General features: G+C 42.6%; 1 long non-coding RNA gene across 1 annotated transcript in view; it reads left to right on the forward strand.

Annotated features, from left to right (window-relative positions):
- The first annotated feature begins 704 nt into the window (after positions 1-704).
- LOC117050089 overlaps positions 705-21,326 on the forward strand; it is a 29,948-nt gene continuing 9,326 nt past the window's right edge. Inside the window, exon 1 of the long non-coding RNA XR_004427058.1 lies at positions 705-961. This is a non-coding gene — a long non-coding RNA (uncharacterized LOC117050089). The remainder of the gene's footprint in view (positions 962-21,326) is intronic.

Consider the following 21,326-nt stretch of genomic DNA (forward strand, 5'->3'; position numbering starts at 1 on the left):
CTATTGACTTCAGTGGGACTTTCCCCCAAGCATGAGGGGTTAGGATTGCAGTCTTGGATGCTCGCTAGTTTCTGGTGGAGGTGAAATGAGCTGCTTTTCGTCAGCGAGCTACAAGAATACGAATCGCAGGAAATCCATATAAGTTCTGTGGCATTCATATTCTGGACACAAATGCGCAGGATCGCGCGCATAGTCTGAAAACTGCCACCCTGCCCTTACTTGAGAGTAAGCAATATTGATTGCAAACGATCCTTAGTTGCCTCGCTAGTACCAAAACCTAGGAGGTCGCTATCAGTTGCACTTCCCTCCCCGCCTTTACTTATGGCAATCCTTCGCATTCCAACCCGGGAGTAGATCCCCTCGAACGAAACGGGGCTCGCTTTCCAATAAGCACACACGAGATCAGGTTTGGGAGACAAGACGAAAAGCCTGCCTGGCACTCGAAACCCCTAACCTTTCAATTCCCTGGCTAATTCGCTGGTTGGGAGAATTGCACTCTGCATGTGCTCAGAGGCACGCTCGCCTCCTTTTTTCTTAACGCGCGTTCGGTCGCCGAGCTCTAGCGGTCAAGCCAGAAAGCTGCAGGGGACGGGGAAACCGGGCCCTGTAGTGCGACGAGGAAAGGTAGCCCTGCGGCAGCCGCTTTCAGTTTTCCTCGAGGCTCCTGGTTACTGTTTAACATCCCCACCCACGTTTCAGTTTGTTTAGTAAATCGATCTGATGCCACTGGGGCTCCGTCTCTCGCCCTGTCGCCATTGCGCCAAAGTGAACAGATTCCTCTCCAAGGCATAGATCTCTGCTCGAAGGAGCTGGACGAAGAGAAAAAAGCCCAGGCCCAAGAGGGAGGAGGAGGAGGGAGACGAGAAAGTGGCGCTCTGGGGGCGGGAGGAGGCGTGGAGATGCTCGGCAACCGCCGCTAAGCTGACCCGCCCGAGGGCCAAGGAGCAACTCGACCCGGCAGGTAAGTTTCATTCGTGCCGCTGGCGCCTCCCGGGAGAGCGAGCGCAGCGCCTCCCGCCTCGCACCGCCCTTCCTGGCCGGGACGAGACGAGGTCAGCGCGCAGCCAGATTCCTCCGCGTGCTGAGGGCGAGCCGTGCCAAAGCAGAGGATGTGACAGAGCGAGCGAGCGAGCTAGAGCAACGGCTTCTGGAGATCGGGGGTTGTGTGTGTCACGTGCCCCCTTGCCTGGTGGGCAAACCTGCACGCCCACCACGTGCGATCCCCTGAAAGAGCTTCGTATGGGTGGGCTCTTGTCGGGGAGGGGGCAACTTCCCTTCCTTACCCCCACAAAGGGTAACTCCCCAGTTGCTATTCTGCTCTTGTTTTACTTGCCCAAATTAACACAGAAATGATTTTAAAGCTCACGACAGACTCTTTAAAATGAAAAAGAAAAAGAAAAAAAAGTTTGCATCTCCTGCAGCGTTTTTCTTTCATCCTACAATGACAAACCACGCACACACAACTGCTGCTGGATGGGCGCTGGGAGCACTCTGAAGAAGCAGGCTTCCCCTCCCAGTTGCTCCAGATAGTCAACAAAGAGGCGTGGCTTGAGACATTCTTCCTTGTTGATCACATGATTACAACACTAGAAGACAAACTGTGAGAACTTCTGGTGGCAATCAGAGATTCTTACAGGTAGGGGATCCACTATGGATGTGACAAGAGTTTGTGTCTGTTACAAGAGTTTGTAACAGATGCTAGGAGTGGGGGGTTTCCAATTCCAATCACAATGAAACAGGACTTCAGGGTCCCAGTTACCATATTTTGGTTTTGTTTTCCACTGACAGCACACAACATTCTGTGGTCAAAACAAAATAAAAAATAAAAAAATCATTCCAGTAGCACCTTAGAGACCAACTAAGTTTGTTCTTGATATGAGCTTTCGTGTGCATGCACACTTCTTCAGATACACTGAAACAGAAGTCACCAGACCCTTATATATAGTGAGAGAGTGAGGAGGGGTATTACTCAGAAGGGTGGTAGGAATGGGGGATTGGCTGATGGGTGTGGAAAACCTGTTGACACTGTTAACGACTGCAAATAGTCTTAAGGGAAAAGCAAGGGGTACTCGGTCTTCATTGGGCAGGATTGTTTTTTGGAGTGTGTGTGTGTGGTGCCCCCTCAGCTTCCAACAAATCAAAAAGTAGTAATACATCAAACATTAAAAAACATTTTAAAAAATTCTCTCACCAGTGCAAACTTCAGGCTTGCTCTGAGCATGCTGATAACGCAAAATGAGGCCTCTTGACACTCAATTCCTGAGTTCATTATTAGAGGGAATGCTACCCATAATCTCCCCCATTTTGAGATGCCACTGTTGAACACAGTATTCCTAGCTAGCCTATTTTGTTTTAACAAGTTCCAATAGCTCTGTGGTGCCACATCTGGTTGGTTAGTTCAAAATCAATAAGTGAAATTCAACCCTCCTTCTCAATGCATCTTTATTATGCTGTATCTCTATCCTGCCTTTTTCCTCCAAGGAGGTCAAAGTGGCATACACTCACAATAGGTTCTTCTTTTTTATCCTCGCAACAACCCTGTGAGGTAGGTTGGGTTCAATGAGCTTCATACCTGAGCAGGGATTGGAACCTGACTCTATTAACCCCATCGCAATTACAGGGCCTTTATGCTTCAGCTATGGTAGCAGTCAGTGTAGTGGTTAGAGCCATGAAGCTTATTGCATGACCCTGGGCCAGTCACTCTCAGCCTAGCCTCCCTCACAGGGTTGCTGTGAGGACTAAATGGAGAAACAGAATCGTTTTCACCACCTTAAGCTCATTCAAGAAAAGGTAATAATAATATTAATAACAGCAACAAATGAATGGGACTTCTGCACCTTTAATAGCTGTGTTTCAGTAGAGTTTCAGCACAGCTATTAAAGATGCAGAAACCCTGTTCTTCTGTTTTTCTTTTACCCAGCAACCCTATGCTGTACTTTTTCAGCCATGTTATTTCTTGAGTTGCTGACCCATCCCCAACTTTCCTACCTTCTAGGATTGGTTTCTAGTTCTTAGCCAGCTCCACAAAGTACTTCTGTTCTTAGGGCTTTGGTGTGGTTTTAATTCCAGCCAAAAACACAATTTCATCAGGCATGTGGTGCCATGTTGAGAAAGCTGAACCTGCTTTCCAAATCCCCTCTTTGACAAAACTGATTATGATGACCCGGAATCAGCTCACTGGTTGGCACAGAGTTAAACGCAGTAAGCAGTACTTAATGAATTACTGTGTGTCCTATGCACAACTGCATAGATGTATGCCCATACAGTTCAAGGGGGCTTATTCCAAGGTAAATGGGAATAGAATTGTGGCCCTAGATGCATTTTACAGCCTAATCCTGTGCACGGTTACTCAGAAATAAGCCATACTGTGTTCAATGGGGGTTTACTGTTAGGGATGTGTGGATAGGATTATAGCCTTAAAGTATGATGTTTGCATTTTATGCAATATACACAAGGAGGGTGGGGGGGACCACGACAATGAAATATTCTGTTAAAGCCAGATATGGGGAGAGTATTGTGAACATTTTATTGATCATCCCTTTCTCTGTTTCTCTTCCCGTGTGTGTGTGTGTGTGTGTGTGTGTAAAGGGAGTTAAGGTGGAAAGCACTTAAAATGCTCTTTTGTAACCTGCTCCATACTTCCCATGATTCCTCTGTCGCTCTGCAGCTTTGAGGAAGGGGAAAAAAAAACCACAGTTAAAAATGCTGTTTTCATTGCCTGGTACTCAATTCCCTGTCCCTTTCTTCCTGTCTCACAGATGCATGGCAGCTCTGCCTGAGGCACACCTCATACACATTAAAAAAATCAGGTGTAGGACAAGATCCCAATGCAGTTGCCTTGTTCAGAATGTTGCCTTTCATTTTAGTGGCTCATGCAACTGGAGCACACACAAAAAAACCTTCTCACTCTTCCTCGTCTTTCTCAACTTTCCTTAAGTTTTATTGAAATAAATCCTATTTCCCTTTCACTGTTGGGTAAATGCAGAGTAGCTCGCCATTGGGTAAATGTTCTTTTCATTTCTGAGGCCACAGGGAAGAAGTCTGTTGTGGGAAGAAATCCTAGGTGGGGTGGGTGTCTAACGTAGAAGTTATCACCTTTGGGAAATCAGTTGTGAAACTCCAGGGCTGTGTACATAACATGCCTTTAAAACACATCACTTCCCTCAAAGACTCCTAGCCTGGGCTTTCTTTCAGTCAGAACGTGCCAGAACTTGGTTTCAGCACCTCTCAGGTGGGCACCATTCATGGGCGTAGCCAGGATTTTTGTTAGGGGAGGCAGGCCTTTTTTTTGGGGGGGGGGTGAGGCAGAACCTCAGTTAGCTATGTATTTTTATTGATTAGGGGGGCAGCTGCCCCTTTCCGCCCCCCTTGCTACTCCCATGGCATCATTGCCATTATAAGAGAACAAGAGAGGCGTTCATGGTGAGTTCCGGCACCTCTTTTTCTAGAAAAACAGCACTGCTAGGAACCATAGTTTAAGGGTGCTGAAATTGCAGCTCTGTGAGGGGGGAAACTGTGATTATCAGGAAGGATTCTTTGGGGGAAGCCATGTATTATAATTGTGTCCATAGGCGTATCACACCTCAGTTTTTTGAAGTTAGTATTGCCCCAATGCTTTCCATTAATAAGGTTGTATATCTGGGAAGCAGACTTCATATTCTTGGGTATCAGGTTAACAAAGATGCTCTTAAGGACAAGGTAGGCAAAATGCAGACTGAAGAGGAGTTCAGAAAAGGAGAAAAATAGATGGAAAAATTGTCCCACTAGTTTCCACCTGCTTGGTAGCAGCACTGTGAATAGGGTGGGTAATCCACTGCATTGGTGTCCCCTCCCACAACTCAAAATTTATCTCAAAAATTGTATTGCAGACTACTGTTCTGGTTTTCTCCTTTGCAGCCCACCACCTTTATTTCTATAGGAGTGGTGTAGTGGATCGAGGTTTTGAATTGGGAAGTCCTCAGATTGAATGTTGCTTCTGCCGTGAGTTCCCTAGGTGGCCTTAGTCAAGCCACTCACTTAGCCAGGGGCGGAGAAAGGGGTGTGTGGTGAGTGCAGAGTGCCCGGGTGTTACCACGGGTGTGTGGGTGTGTGTATGTGACAAAATGCCGGCCGGCACTCACTGCGGGGCCCACGCGTCTCTCCTGGTTTTGGTGTGTGCAGGTTCCACGCTGCCCAAACGGTCCACCCACTGCCTCCCCCCTAGCTGTAGGGCGGCTGAGTGGGAGGAGGCAGGCAGACTCCGGAGGCCCTGCAGTGTGCCCCACCCCTATGGGCAGCTCACCCCACCCTTGCCCTTATGGGTGGCTCGGCCCGCCCCTGGGCACGCCACCCCAGGCGCCCGAGCGGCTTCCTCCGCCGCTGCACTTAGCCTCTTGTCAGCAGTATGGGGGCAGGCAATAACTCTGACTTACTTAACAGGGTTGTTGTAAAGCAGTGGTGATGGAGAACTCCTTCCATCCTGGATCTGCAGAGCCACAGGTTCCCCACCCTTGTTGTAAGGATCAAAATTAGATGAGGGATGTAAAGTGCTTTGAGCACTTGAAAGCACTATACCAAAGTATAAGAATAATATTGCAGCTTCTGCAGGACAGAAGGAAGCTAGGCATTTGGAAGGCATTCATAAACTCAACTCTTTTTGCACTTGGTTGCAAGTGAACAGAGTACCTGAAACTGAATCTGCAAAATGTTAACCCTCTGTTTAGCTTAGTGACATGAAGTATGTATAAATATAACAGAGCTTTCTAGCAACACTTCTTTCCCTCTATCCTGCGCTTCCAGTATAGTTACATAAAATTACTTGTTAATTGTTCATTCCAGAATAGCAGAGAGACACTACTAAATATATTATTGTGCGCAGTACTGAAAATAAGTTATGTGTGGAAATCATATGCAAACCTGCCTCTTTGTATATTATGCAAACAAAGAAACATTTGTATCTCCATAAGTTAAAAGTGGTTTGTACAGAAATAGTATCTTCTTCCACACAGTTTATCACATTTTCGATAACAACTGAACTTATTTTTACTAGCTGATTAAATAGTTTTTACAGTACTATGAAGTTAAGTCCCACTGAGTCACATGGGCTATAGGTCTGTTAAGAACTCTTAGGATTTCAATTTTAGACTTGCAGGCAGCAAATCACATGATTTATCTAGCCACATAATAGCAAATGAAAGAGAGGGATTCAGATGATGGGAGCCTTGCTTCAAGATTCCCTGAGTCATTGATCTTTTAACTTTAATTTTTCAGTAGTATTAATGGTAATTTTATAGGAACATATACAATTGTATAAATGTGAAGATTAATTTCTTTTTAACTGAACCAATCAGATGTACAAAACCCCTTTCTTGCATCCCAACTTAAGTTGAAAAGCAGGTAAAGAGATTCCCTATTACAGTGACGCTAAGCATGAAATGTAAGCAGGGTTGCATATCCTGTATCTGTTATACAGAACCAGTTCTTGTTGCTGCCTGATTTATTGTTTCTGATAGCTGCATTGTTCCAGTGGTTATGCAGAGCCCCATTGAAGGTAAGGAATGCTATTTTTTTGGCGATAGATACAACATATCACAAATGTGAATTTTATAAGGTCTTTTATGAAACGGCATTGTCCTAGTAAGTTATCTTGGTAGCATAGCGTGCAGCAACTTCCAGCAACGGAACACTCATTGCACCCACTCTTATTCACATTGCATCTTATTCATGCTAAGGCTGAAACGTGATGCAAGCTTAGAGGGAACAAGTTCCACTGAAGTTTGTAAGATTTAATTCTGGGCAAACAGACATCGGGTTGGACTGTGAATGTTTTATCATGGAAAATTATCACAGATGTAATGGTGTAACTGAAATAATTGGGAAGGGGCTGAATCAAAAACAAAAATTGTGCTAAATTTTGGATCACTTTAGAGGCATTTTAACATGTAATTCAGCAACTCTGATTGAATCAGGTTTTTCACTTTGCATTTTCATATATATTCATTCATATATATATATATTCAGGTTGGAATAACACGTATAATGTCAAAGCTGAAATCTATCAAACTGAAAGAGCTGGGCTACATTTTCAAACCTTTTCCAATTGTCAATTTAAGTTAATTGAAAGCGAAAGGTCTTGGTTTCAGGATTGGGCCATTTAAACACAGGCGTGCTGCTTTCATTTCATAGAAGGGCAATCTCCCTCCACACACGTATTTTTAAAAGGTTCATTCATAATTCTCCCTTCACACTTCTATTGGAAATGACAGAATTCATTATTTTTGAGCTTCGAACTATTTTCCTCCAACTTGGGTGATGAATTGTATGAGATTTACTTCACAACATGACATGGCAGCCCTTGAGATTTTAAAATACTATGGGCTAGCTGCCTGCCCTTTGTAACTCCTCGGGAGGAAGAGTGGAGGGAACTTTAGACCAGACTCCATGTCTCACTACTCTGTAAGTAACAGGAACAGATTGTTATGTAGTGCTTGCAACAGTTTTGGGGGCCTCAGGATCACTGGAGCTCTAATAGGAAACAAATAGCCTTTGAGAGACAAAGAAGCAGGCTCCCTTTTCCTGCTTTATCTCCAGGCACATAAACCAATTGGTTATCTTTGTTCCCCTTCCATATATTATAAGCATATTCAATAACAGAAAAGCCTTGTTTATGATATAGCACCAGTTAAGAAATTATATGTATGCCTTTTATAGTGATCACATTTTCAGGCATTTCTAATAAGTGTATGTCTTACTTTTTAAAAATGTGCATATCGCATATTGTGCTAGTGTTAGTTTCACCGGTAAAGCTGAATGTGGCAGAATACAACAGGTGAAGTTTATCATCCAGGTTTGGTTCTGTCCACACTGTGCCATAAGCAACCATCATTGGGCAAAATCCAGAGAAAGTTATGCACTGAAATACTATTAATCCTTGTGAAATTTAGGATTGTGCCTCTGCATTTTATTTATTATTGGATTTATATCTCCCTTTTCAACTCTCAAGGCCTCAGAGTGGCTTTACAAACTTTAAAATTCAATTTTAATTTCTCACTCCTTCTCCTCTTCATTCTTAAGGTTATGGTGATAGAATCAACATTCTTGTAAGCACTTGTGCATTAAAGAGCGCATGTGAATTTTTCACTGGTCGTTGGCAGTCATTGGGATTGGTAGGGCAGAAGGCAGAGAGACCAATAGTAGTGGAGCCAGAGCCATTGACAGTGAGAGCTTCTGCAGCTTCTGTATTTGGAACGGGGCGGGGTGAGGACATTGTGCACCCTTCACAAGTGGCAGAGCATCTTAGGAATGGATGAATCTGTCAATGTTGGCTTCTTTCAGTTTATATCCCCAGTTTCTAGATATCCCCATTTCTGCATTAGTTTGTGATTTATTTGTTTTAAAATATCCTTATGAAAATCCATTCTGGATTTTTGTGCACATTTCTGGATGTAATTTTGCCTAACATCATATTATTGTGATATCCCCTTAATGCATTTTGTATGTTATATTCACTAAAATATACATGTTTGCACACTTTCCCCCTTTTTGCTTGCATTCCTCTTCACATTATTTGGTTGGACAACTGCATCACAACTTTTAGAGAAGTATGACTTTCAAAGGAATTGCAAATTAGTGCAAATTAGGTTTGCTTGCATTAAAATGCAAACCAAGCTCTCCCCATTCCTAAAGCACATGCTTATTTTGTCTCACTTGCTGGATCATCACCTTGTTGTGGTGAGTGGGAAGGTCTCACCTGAACAAGTACATTCAATACATAGAGTAGGCTTTGCTATCAAAAACAATCTTGTGAAGCTCTTGTCAGAAGTCCCTACCGGCATTAATGAGTGACTTTCAACCCTTCAAATAAAACTCACCAAAAACCAACAGGCTACTATGTTAAGTACTTGTGCACCAACACTGGATGCTGTTGAAGACATTAAAGAAAATTTTTATTCTCAGCTGGATGCCATCCTATCAGAGATGCCTAAGGAGGATAACATTATCCTCCTGCGTGATTTTAATGCAAAAGTTGGGTGAGATTTCAATCTGTGGACTATTGGGAAAGAAGGAATTGGCAATAGCAACCAGAATGTACTTTTGACTATACGTGCAGCGCACAACCTTGTTATTACCAACACACTCTTTCGACAAAAAGATAAATTTAAAACATCATGGGGGAACCCTCAGTTGAACCACTGACACCTCTTAAACTATGTAATTGTTTGAGTTGAAGATCACTGTGATGTGCTCGTTACCAGACCTATGACAAGTGCTGACAACTGCTGGACAGATCACTGATCAATACGTTCAACGATGGCTATCAAGATTATACCTCAACGCAGGTTTCAAGGAAGGAAACCAAGGCACAAAATGAACACTCAAGCCCTTGAAGATCCCATTAAGTGGGATTGCTTCCAAACTACTCTTAAGGACCACCTGCTTTCAGAGTTCCCTGATAACACCGAGGAACACTGGACCAAGCTAAAAACATCCATTATTTCAGCCTGCAAACAAACTATTGGATACAAACCAAGAAACACCAGGACTGGTTTGATGAGAATGATAGTGAGATTGAATGCATTATTGACAAGAAAAGGAAGGCCTTTCAGACCTGGCAAAGTGATAGAAACTGCACCACTAAGAAAGAAACATATGACAACGCTAAGGCTGAGGTTCAAAGAAGAACCATAGAACCTGGTGAATAAAAAAAGCTCAAGGGATCCTGCACTTAACCAACACTCTCCCAATTGAAGTGCATAGTGTTTGAGGACCAGGGCATTTGCAGGGAAACCAAAATGCTTGTTTACAAAGCTATTGTACTACCAACCTTACTGTACACTTGTGAAACGTGGACCACCTATAAGCACCATCTCCAACTCCTTGAAAGCTTCCATCAATTGTGTCTCTGAAAAATTCTACATATCACTTGGGAAGACAGGCGAACTAATGCCAGTGTACTGGAAGAAGCAAAGATCAGTGCCGAGGCAATGATTTTTCAGCATCAGTTTTGTAGGACTCGCCATCTTCGGTTGCCTGATTATCATCATCCAAAGCAACTACTCTATTCCAAACTTAAAAATGGAAAGCGTAATGCTGGTGGTCAACAAAAGAGGTTTAAAGACTTTCTTAAGGCAAATCTAAAAAAATGTAGGATAAATACCAACAATTGAGAAACAGTGGCTTGTGAGTGCTCCGATTGGAGAACAGCCTTTACCAAAGGTGTCATGGACTTTGAAGATGCTTGAACCCAGGATGAAAGGGAGAAATGTACTAAGAGGAAGGCACATTTGGCAAACCCTCACCTTGATCAACTCCTGCCCAGAAACCTATGTCCCCACATATGGATCCAGAATTGGCCTCCACAGACACTTATGGACTCACTGTTAAGACCATATTCATGGAAGACAATCTAACTTGGCTATGATTGATCACCAAAGAAGAAGCTTATTTTGTACCTGATCAAGGTCCCCATGATTACCATTAGTCTGTAAAATATAGAAAGAAAAGCTACTGTTTGTTTTCTTCAAATATTATTGCTGTGCTGCAGGAAGTTGGTTGTAAAGAGGATCTATGGCAGGGGTCAGCAAACTTTTTCAGCAGGGGGCTGGTCCACTGTCCCTCAGACCTTGTGGGGGGCTGGACTATATTTTGAAAAAGAAATATGAACGAATTCCTATGCCCCACAAATAACCCAGAGATACATTTTAAATAAAAGGACACATTCTACTCATGTAAAACATGCTGATTCCCAGACTGTCCGCGGGCTGGATTTAGAAGGCGATTGGGGAAGTTGCCTTTTAAGGACAAAATATAGACTAAAGTCCCAAGGAAAGCCAAAATATTGGGCTGTATCCAACTTGTCCTACCCAAAGGAGACCTATTGAAATTAATAAACATGACTAGCTTATCTCTTCAGTTCTACTCTGAATATAACTTAGTTGGATAAAACCCTTTTTTAAAAAGAGAGTGTAAAGTGGAGATATAATTTCCCTTCAGGTTCAGATGCATTTCTTTTGTCCTGTTGCCACCACCTGTTGTCAAACAGGTTCTGCAGGGTTTTGAAACACTGCAGCAAAATATGTTTGTCACTGTGGTCATAGGATAAGGGTACATACTATGGATACTGAAATTTCTGTGATACTTTTCTCCAGAGTACTTAAGGTGGTATCTATTGTCCACCCTAATGTGGGCCATCCTAACTTTTTATTTTATTTTAAATCTAGAAATTACTAGTTGACACTGTCCATTGCCTGCCCATTTATTGCTGGCAAGGCTTCCTTGTTTGTGAAATTTTATTCTTAAGGAAGCAGAGAGCCAGTTGAAATGCTGCACAGTATTTTGTATTAAATCACACTGAAGACAGAGGCCTTGCATCTTAATCTGATGGCCAAATCTGCCAGTTCTTGTTCTCTTTGATGCTTTGATGCAGGTAAAATGGGTAAAAGCAAATTTTGAAACTTGGGTGCTTTGTATCTTTTAGAAACTTGGCTGAGAGGTCCACAAATGGATCCCAACTTCTTGCAAAACTCAGTGTTGAATGTTTATGTTAAGTTGTTCCATTGTTCTGTGCCGTTAAGCAGTTAGGAATCTGTCTAATCTTCTCTGGGCTCCAGTCCATCCGTAACTGGAATAAAAGAAGTGAAACTGACTAGTCTTTGTGACTGGGAACCTAAAACACACACACACATACACAGAGAGAGGGGGGGGGGAAAGGGAGGGACTAATAGTCCTGAAAAGTGAAACCAACTACACTAACTCCAGTGGCTAAATATCTGTTCCCATACAATTGTACCTTGGTTCTGGAATGCCTTGCAACTCAAACGTTTTGGCTCCCGAACACCAAAAACCCGGAAGTGAATGTTCCGGTTTGTGAACATTTTTGGGAAGCTGAGCATCCGATGCGGCTTCTGAGGCTTCCCATTGAGTGCAGGAAGCTCCTGCAGCCAATCGGAAGCTGCACCTTGGTTTTCAAACCTTTTCGGAAGTCGAACAGACTCCATTCAAGAATCATGGTATGGCTGTATTATGTTTTGGACAACAATCATGCAGTTGGGAAGTATCTAAATAGTCGCCTTCCGGCTAGCATATCACAGAGCAATGGCTTTTTACCAACATTTATATGATATTTTTATTTAATTCTTATATGATATTCTTATTTAATTCAGTTTATTTATACACCTCTTTTCCACAGCAAGCCGTGCTCAAGCAACAGTGAGCTGCACCCTTGCAACAGATACCCACTTATTATCAGAATACAGAACATTTTGCTGGGCTTGGGAGAGAAACCAGTTAATAAATGAAAATAGTTTCTTAAAAAACAACAACAACCCAACAAACAGAACAGGTGCAGCATTACAAAGAAATAACCTAGGCTTCACTTTCATTTTGCTCTGTACTTATGTATAAACAAACAAATGAGCATTACATGAGTAAATACCGTTCAGAGGAAGAAGAGACTTCTTGCTGGGCTAGGTGAGTGACAGCTGACTCCCTCCTTCCTCCTCCAGAGGGGGCCAACAGATCTCCAGAGGTTCTAGCTGCATTCTTGAGTGGAAGACTGGATAGAAGCATAAACTTTGGGACGGAGCTTCCCAGTGGTTCTAGCTGCATGAGAAGAGTGCATGGGTCCTGCTTTGGGAGCATCCCATAAGCAATCTGGTTGGCCGTTGTGAGGACAAGGATGCTGGATACCTTTTTTTATCTCAATAGGCAGGGAATTCCAAAATGTAGGTGCCGCCACACTAAACAATCAATTTCTTACAAATGTGGCCTTATACTATCCCAGAGGGCAGGTCTGGATCTAATGGGCTTAAGGTGCAAGAGGGAAGGCTTGGGTACAATATGTTTTGATGGTAAGAACACTTTGACAATGGAACCAAATACCCGCCAGCATGGCTGAGGACTCTCCCTCCCTGGTGGTCTTTAAGCAGAAGCTGGGCAGCTATCTGTTAGCGATGTTCTTGCTCATTTGATTTCCTGCTTCAAATAGGGGGTGGACTACATGACCTACGAGCCACCCTCAGTCTCCAGGTGCTTTTGTGCTTCTAAGCAGTAACTGCTGTTGCTGCATCACTGTTGAAGCCATCAAGGAAGAGGTTGGTGTCACAAATCCAGATTCAGTGCAAAATGATTCACTCGGATGCAGGAAGCAGTTTGTATTATAACGCTGTCTGGTAGTTTCCAGCTCATTTCTAATTCTTCAACACTGACTTGTAAAAACAAGCCCCTTGTCTTTACACTCTCTGAAAGGAGTTGTATAACATCAATTTCCTACAGGAAGTTGTCCTTTCATCCATGACTACCTCTGCAGCATTATCTTGGTGTTTTTTGATGCAGCCAAGGAATGTGTGTGTGTGTGTGTGTGTGTGTGAGAGAGAGAGAGAGAGAGAGAGAGAGATTTGAAGAATTTTGGATTATCCATAGCCAGATGGAAATCTGATGTGTGAGATGGGATTGTCAGTAGCCTATCTCCCCATGCTGACGAGAAGCATTTAATTCTGTTATTGGGATATGACATTCTAGATCACTGTTGAAAATCGATAAGCTGCTAAAGGGCAGCCTTACAGCTTGACCTAAATCCATTTAGAGCCACTTTATATACCTCATTAGTAATGTAATTTAAGGGTAAAATGCCTTACCCACATACTGTTATACAGTGTCATTAGTATGTTTATTTTTATTTTTCCCGTCACACAGCATCTTGATAACTGCGTATGTGCCTGGTGGTCTCTCGACGCGCACATTTACAGAATAAATAGATCAGAGGTTTTCACATTGTGGTCCAGAAAGCTTTTCCGGGTGGTTTGCAAACAACTGATGGATGACTTGATGGTATATCGCCTTCCTTATTTACAGAGGCTAAATTGTATTAGTAGAAACTAAAAACCCATTTAAATATTTCCCCCCTCATATTATCCATGTGAGTAATTGCTGTAATTTCAAAATGATCTTATGCACTTTTGGGAGTGAGGAGTGAGCTTGTGCAGGAATGCCTGTCTAGCAAATAATTCATGGCACAGGCTAGTACAACGCAGAGAAACCTTTACAAACTCGGAACATTTGAAATGTCATTTGACATCAAATGTAAAACAAAGTTTCTAATGAGTTTACTGAGAATTCTGCTAAGAATAATCATCCTATCAAGTATGAACAATTGGTAATGATCAGTGTGTGTGTGTGTGTGTGTGTGTGCGCGTGTGTGTTCCTACAAGCAATTATTTTTATTCAACTTCTAATAGATAATGCTTGTTTGTTTTGGTTTAATTAGTAAAACTATCTGAAGCCTCCTTCAGTTATTCATTTATGCAGCGATGGATTCTGTAAAGGCAGGAAATTGGCACAAAACGATTTCTCAGACAACCACAACACTTTCTTTACCCTAAACTCCGACAGTGGTGCTTTAAAGGTGATCAAAGGACATTCCTTTATATAGTAAGTCTGGTGTGCCATTTGTAAATAGCTTCAGGAAACCTTTAGAAGAGAAAAGAAACAAAGGCAACATTTTTTTCCATGGAGAAAGGAACGGGTGCTGTGTTCACCCAATCTGTAGTGAAAGGACATAGTGGGACTCTGGGGTTATGCGAGGGACTACAGGCTAAGGTGGTGCGATGACTCTTCCTTTTAAAGTAAGGATTCTGAAGTCTCATCACAGGCAGAACCATGTGAGATTTGGACCCTGTGTGGCTTGTTCTTTTTATGGCTCCTCATAGAGCTAAAAAGGGAGGGAAGAGTGTGTTATGCTAGAGGTGGCAATAGGAGCTGCCCCCTGCCAAGGTGAATAGATGAGGGGGTGGGCGCAGAAGACTGATTCCAGCTGGGACTGCACTGGGGGCAAAGGCGTAGAGCCCACTTCTCCCATTTCCTGGTTATTGATTATTTTATTAGAATATCAACTATGCAAGAGGAAAGCATCTGACAAATGTCACATGTAGTTTGACCCTAATCTTTACTGGACCCGCAGACATCAAGGGGGAAGCTATAGATAAGACTTGGGAGAGGCTGGGATATTTCCTGTTGTTGTTGTTGTTGTTGTTGTTGTTGTTGTTGTTGTTGTTTGTTTGTTGTTGTTGTTTGTTGTTTATAAATACATCTTATTATTGAAACAAGACTTGAGTGGGACCAGGAGATTTCTTTTTATTATTCATTTCATTTATTTAGAAAAATAAATTCTAGGCTGCTTATTATTGAAACAATCTATAAGCAGCGTGTGTCAAAAGACAATGAAATTGCCAGTACAAAATTTATAATATGAATAAAAACAGCATCAAGCTGTACAAAAGGTATAGGGCCCAGCATTACAGCACTGGGAAAGCTCAAGCACCAAGGTATGTCTTCAGGAGATGTCTAACATACACATAACTGACGACACTTTCCCTAAGGGAGTGTGTGTGTGTGTGTGTGTGTGTGTGTAGATAGATAGATAGATAGATAAAACATGTTAGTAGAAAGTTACTGTGTTTAGCCGTGTGCTGAGTTAACAACCAACACACACATAAGCGCGCGCGCGCACACACACACACACACACACACACAGGCTTTCTTGGAAGATCTTATTTTGTTTAATCCTTTTGTTGTTAACTCTGCGGCAGCAGAAATGGCCGCCTCTTGAAGCTCAGGTCTGTTGATGAATAAAAAAGAATTTGCCGAACCTGTGAGAATGGGACTCATAGTATTGGTTGTGGTCCACTTTCTCCTCCCCCCTCTTTGCTTTCTCTCCCCCCCCTTCTTTTCATTTTGTTTGAGATTGAATTTGAGAAAGAGCTTTGTTCCAGACAGTTGCTTATGGCAGTGGGTTGAGATGAGATTTCGTTGAATCATAGAACTAATACACAAACAGAAAATATGTGAAAATTGAAATGACAAGGTAGAGTAGCTTGTTTGTTGAGGTAGATAAAATAACCAGGTTTGCAGGGAAATGAGAGGAGCTTTGTGTGCTTGTGTGTAAGAGAGATAGATATCCGAACTGGATTTAACCTGAGCCAGAGTTTGTTCTTCATATGCTTATAATCTAGAAACACTTGCTAAAATGAAAGAAACCTCTTCCCCCCTCTCATTCTGATTATGCTTACAGATAATGTTACTGTTACTTCGCAATTGTGTTTGCAAACTATCGGAAATAGATAGCTAAAGTATTGATATACCGGTATATCATCTCTATCTGCCTTTTTTAATCACTTTATCATTTCTCCATAATGTTATTCTCCAAACAGCAAACAGGCACAAGGGATTATTTTGCCTCAGACAGGCAAGGGTGTTGCTAATTTCTCACTCCTCGACTGGCCACTTCACTCTTCCTAGTTATTTCCCCCTTGTTTTTCTGTGACGTTAGCTCTCTGTGAGGCTCTTCTCGATGACAGGGTGGAAACTGGTGCAGAACCCAGCAGCCATGGTCCTGGTAGGTCCCACTGGATGGACACATATTACACCTTTCTTGAAAGAGCTACTGTACACTGGTTGCTGGTTCATTACAGGGTCTATTTTAAGATACTCCTGTCAACCTTTAAAGCCCTAAATGGTTTGGTATCCATGTTGGTGCTTGCTAGGGCTTATGGGAGTTGTAGTCCCAAGCATCTGGAGGGCACCATGTTAACAAAAGCTAGGCAAACATACTGTATTAAGCTTCCCAAAGAGGTGGCGTGTTGTTTATATACTATTCAGCTTTTCTTCCAAGGAGCTCAATCTACAATATTGAAGGGTCCTTTCCCCTTCCCCATTATAGCTTCACAACAGCCCTGCAAAGGCCTGAGAGACAGTGTGACTGGCGCAGGGTCATTCGGTGGCTTGTATAACTGAGTACGGTTGACTTTATGTGTGAGAATAGTTGTGACTGTGTCATCTTGGTGTCACAGCAGCCATCCAAATCATCTCAGTTCCCTTGAACAGAAACACATACTACTGTATTTTTTGCTCCATAAGATGCACTTTTTTCCTCCTAAAAATTAAGGGGAAATATCTTTGCGTCTTATGGAGCGAATGGTGGTCCCTGGAGCCGAATTGCCCAGGGGCCAAAAGCAGATAGTGCTTTTTATTTTACAAAGAGAAAAAGGGGTGTTGAAAGGACCCGGCTCAGCAGCTGATCAGCAAGAGATTGGGAGAGAGATAAGAGTCCCGGCTCCCTTTCAGCCCCGCTCTCCATTGTTGAATGTGCTGCAGAGGGAGGTTGTTTGTTTCCCGAGACATGTGACTCACTGATTAGATTATCTGTCTGGAAACTGTAGAAATGGCTCCCTTTCCTTCAGAAGCTGCAGAAATGTGAGTTGAACCCCATAAAAATGGGGCTTTTCCTCTTTGCTTTCCCCCCTTTGCAAAAGGAGCTTTGCTTTTCCCCCTTTGCAAAAAAGCTGCAAAACTTTTAGCTGATCCTCAAAAAAACCCAGGACTTTTCCCTTTGCAAAAAAGCTGCAAAACCTTTAGCTGATCCTCAAAAAAACAGGGTTTTTCCCTTTGCAAAAAAAGCTGCAAAACTTTTAGCTGATCCTCAAAAAAACAGGGCTTTTGGAGGAGGAAAACCTCTGACCAGGTGCTTGGAGGCTGTGGCTGGATGGATGCGTGGGAGCCGGTTGAAGTTAAACCCTTCGAAGACAGAGGTCCTCTGGCTGGGTCGAGACGACATGGGGTTGGGAGGCCAACTCCCATCTCTTGCAGGGGTGCAATTAGTGCCAGCGCCTTCTGTCAGGAGTTTGGGTGTAACCTTTGACGCCTCACTTTCTATGGAGGCGCAGGTTACAGCTACAGCAAAGGTGGCATTTTTCCATCTCCGCCGTATTAGGCAGTTGGCCCCCTACCTCTCTTGCCCTGATCTGGCCACAGTGATCCATGCGATGGTCACCTCCAGACTTGATTATTGTAACTCGCTCTACGCGGGGCTGCCCCTGAAGCTGACCCAGAAACTCCAGCGGGTGCAGAATGCCGCGGCGAGGCTCCTCACGGGGTCTTTGCCGCAGGACCACATTCATCCAGTGCTTTACCAGCTGCACTGGCTCCCGGTGGAGTACAGGGTCAGGTTTAAGGTGCTGGTTTTGACCTTTAAAGCCCTATGTGGCTTAGGACCCTCATACCTAAGGGACCGCCTCTCCTGGTATGTCACAGGTAGGACCTTAAGGTCCTCAAATAATAATTTGTTGGAGGTCCCGAGCCACAAGGATGCCAGGTTGGCTTCAACTAGGGCCAGGGCCTTCTCAGTACTGGCCCCGACTTGGTGGAACAGTCTGGCACAAGAGACCAGGGCCCTGCGGGATTTGGCATCTTTCCGCAGGGCCTGCAAGACGGAGCTGTTCCACCTAGCCTTTGGGTTGGTTTCAGTTTAACCCTGATGTTTCGTTCTTTTGGGGTGATTGGTGGGCTACTTAAAAATGAGGCTGAAGTTTAGATTTAGTTTTAAATTGTATTTTAATCTGTATTTTAATGAACTGTTTTATGTTTTTGTTGTGATTTTATTGGTGTTAGCCGCCCTGAGCCCGGTTTCGCGGGGAAGGGCGGGGTATAAATAAAAATTATTTATTATTATTATTATTATTATTATTATTATTATTATTATTATTTACTTTTCCCCCTTTGCAAAAGGAGCTTTGCTTTTCTCCCTTTGCAAAAAAGCTGCAAAACTTTTAACTGATCCTCAAAAAAACAGGGCTTTTAGAGGAGGAAAACCAGAAAAATATTTTTTTTCTAGTTTCCTCCTCTAAAAACGAGGTGTGCCCTATGGTCCGGTGTGCCCTATGGAGTGAAAAATATGGTATATGGTGGATCTGCATGGCTGCAGACTAGGGCCACCCACAAAGATCTCAAGGGTTGCATGCGGCCCTCGGGATAGGCATTGGACCACCCCGGTTTAGGGCAAGCAGGTACATTTGACACATTGTGTGTTGGTGCACAGGTGTGTACAAAATATTTGTGTAGCTGCAATATTTCTCCCTTTTGAGTCATTCATTTTACCATATGAAAAAACAACATTCTTTTTTAGAAAGGTTCGGCTACTTTCCCTTATCAGTCTGTGGGGCTTTCCAATGTCAGGACACTTAGGTAGGTGGAGACTTCTCAGAACAGAGAGCTTATCAGTGTTTGCTTAGGATCTATTGCCCCCCCCCTTTGTCATAAAAAGAGCTATATTGCCTACAGGTGCCATAAACCTTAAGATCAAACTTTTCTCAGGCAGGTTTGAATACAGATCCTCTACTAAAACAACAGGAGTCAGGACATTTCTTCAGCAGAGCACTTTCAGTCCCTTCCCCAAGCTCCTCTGGTGGCAGTAGTTATCATTACCATGCTAATTGTAGCAGTTTTACTACTACAGTGAGATACTGCTGTGCTGCTTATTAGGAGAAAAATAGCTTGCACAGATAGATTGGGATAGAGCTATCTATTGCAAACATAACAAAATTCAAATAGTCATATAAGCAATAGACTAATAAAAATATATCATATTAATAACTATAAAGTAAAATTAAACACTATTCATAATAAAATTAAGCAATAAAAATATAAGAACATATATATAAGAACATAATCCAGATAAATAAAAGTTTAGCAATAAAAATATAAGAACATAATCCAGATAACTAATAGAATCCATAATAATAATCTCCAAAACTAAATATTGACCCCAGTAAAATGTATGTGTATTGTATATTGTTTCTTTCTGTGAGCTGTAAAACTTAATTGATCTGATTTTTTTTAAAAAATCTTTAGATTGAATGAACTTTTATTCTAAACATGCAGACTTTTTTTAAAAAAACACACAACAACAACAAACCCAAATATGTAATTTTTATATGCATACTAAAAAACTGGAAGTGGCAATTGCCATTTTAGAACAGGCATTTGATCTGTGCTTTTGTAGAATAAGGAGTGCCTCTTTTCATCCTATGGGTAATGGCTATTTCTTGCATATCTTGCCTTGTTCAAATTATCTTCATATTGTGTGGGAGGCACAGCAGAACTGCCCCATCCCACAGCGCAAAGGTGACACACCAGATCACATGGGAAGGGCTCATGTCAGAAACATGACAAAATGGTTCCCAGGAAAGGCTTGATCATCAGCCACCTCAGGTGGTAGAAGTTGGAAAGCAACAGAACGTGTGTGCCATAAGGCCTGCCCCGGCCAACAAGCTAGCTCCCCAACCACAGGTGTGGTGGAAGACATTGCCTTGTCCCCAGTGCTGAAGTAACATTCAGTTGCCAGTCTGATCAGTTTTCTACACGTGGAGTGGGCATGGGGGAGATGCATCTCGTACTTTGCCACAGGCAGCAAAATTCCCCGAGCGAAACTGGACAAGTACGTGAATTCTAACGATTCTACATTAGAGAAAAGCTCTCTAGAACTTCTGGGCTGAGGTGGGTGTGGGAAAACTGGTTGTGTGATGCTCTCCTTAGCCACAGGCATTGCCTGGTACGAAGGTCTGTCATTAAGAAGCATGGCTAAATAAACAGGTTGGGATAGGATTACTTTAGTGCCCTTCCCTTCATTTTATTGTCCTACTAATGGTTATTAGATTAGGTGTATAAGAGCTCATGAAATACATGCGGTGGAAGAAGTATGCAAGAAAGTAAATGTTTCCCACAGAGAGTCTAGCTTTTCTGTATTTGATGGAGAGACTAATTTACCTTGCATAGATAAGTGATGGTATTGGAGGTAGGTTTAAAACCCGGTCCATTCCATGCTTTTATGATGCTCAGTGCTGTGCAGCCATTATTTTTAATGTAAACTTATAGAGGCCCCTTTGGGAGAAAGGCTGTTATTACAGCCAATGTTTTTGTTTTTGTTTTTAAGATTTACCCCTTTTTTGATCCGTGTGCTGTGAAAGTGCTCGGTACTGAATTGTATTTTATTTTAATTTTTAAATACAGTCCTTCTTGCCATTGTGGATATTTCCAAAATAAATCTGGGAGATTGGATTAGCAACAGTACTCCCAAGGAGAAAGAACAATGATGGCCTACAGTAATTTTGGTTTTCTATCTTGCATTTGCTGCAGGCAATGATAATAATAATAATAAATAATAATAATAAAAAGAGGAAGCTGTGGATGCATAGTCAAGTTCTTTTTTTGGGGGGGGAGGGGGTGTACAACCTACCTAAAATCACAACGGATTTTGCTACCAAACTCTGTCATTTTGTCTTTACCCACAACAACTTCAAATTTGGTGATGACCTGTTCCTCCAGGTCAGCGGCACAGCAATGGGCATCCACATGGCCCCACAGTATGCCAACATCTTCATGGCAGATTTAGAACAACGTTTCCTAAACTCCTACCCACTCAAACCTCTCTTGTACCTGCGATACATTGACGATATTTTTATTATCTGGACATATGGTCAACAGATCCTGCACACCTGCCACCAGACATTCAATGACTT

Source organism: Lacerta agilis, chromosome 7 (assembly GCF_009819535.1).
Source record: "Lacerta agilis isolate rLacAgi1 chromosome 7, rLacAgi1.pri, whole genome shotgun sequence".
NCBI classification, from domain to species: domain Eukaryota; kingdom Metazoa; phylum Chordata; class Lepidosauria; order Squamata; family Lacertidae; genus Lacerta; species Lacerta agilis.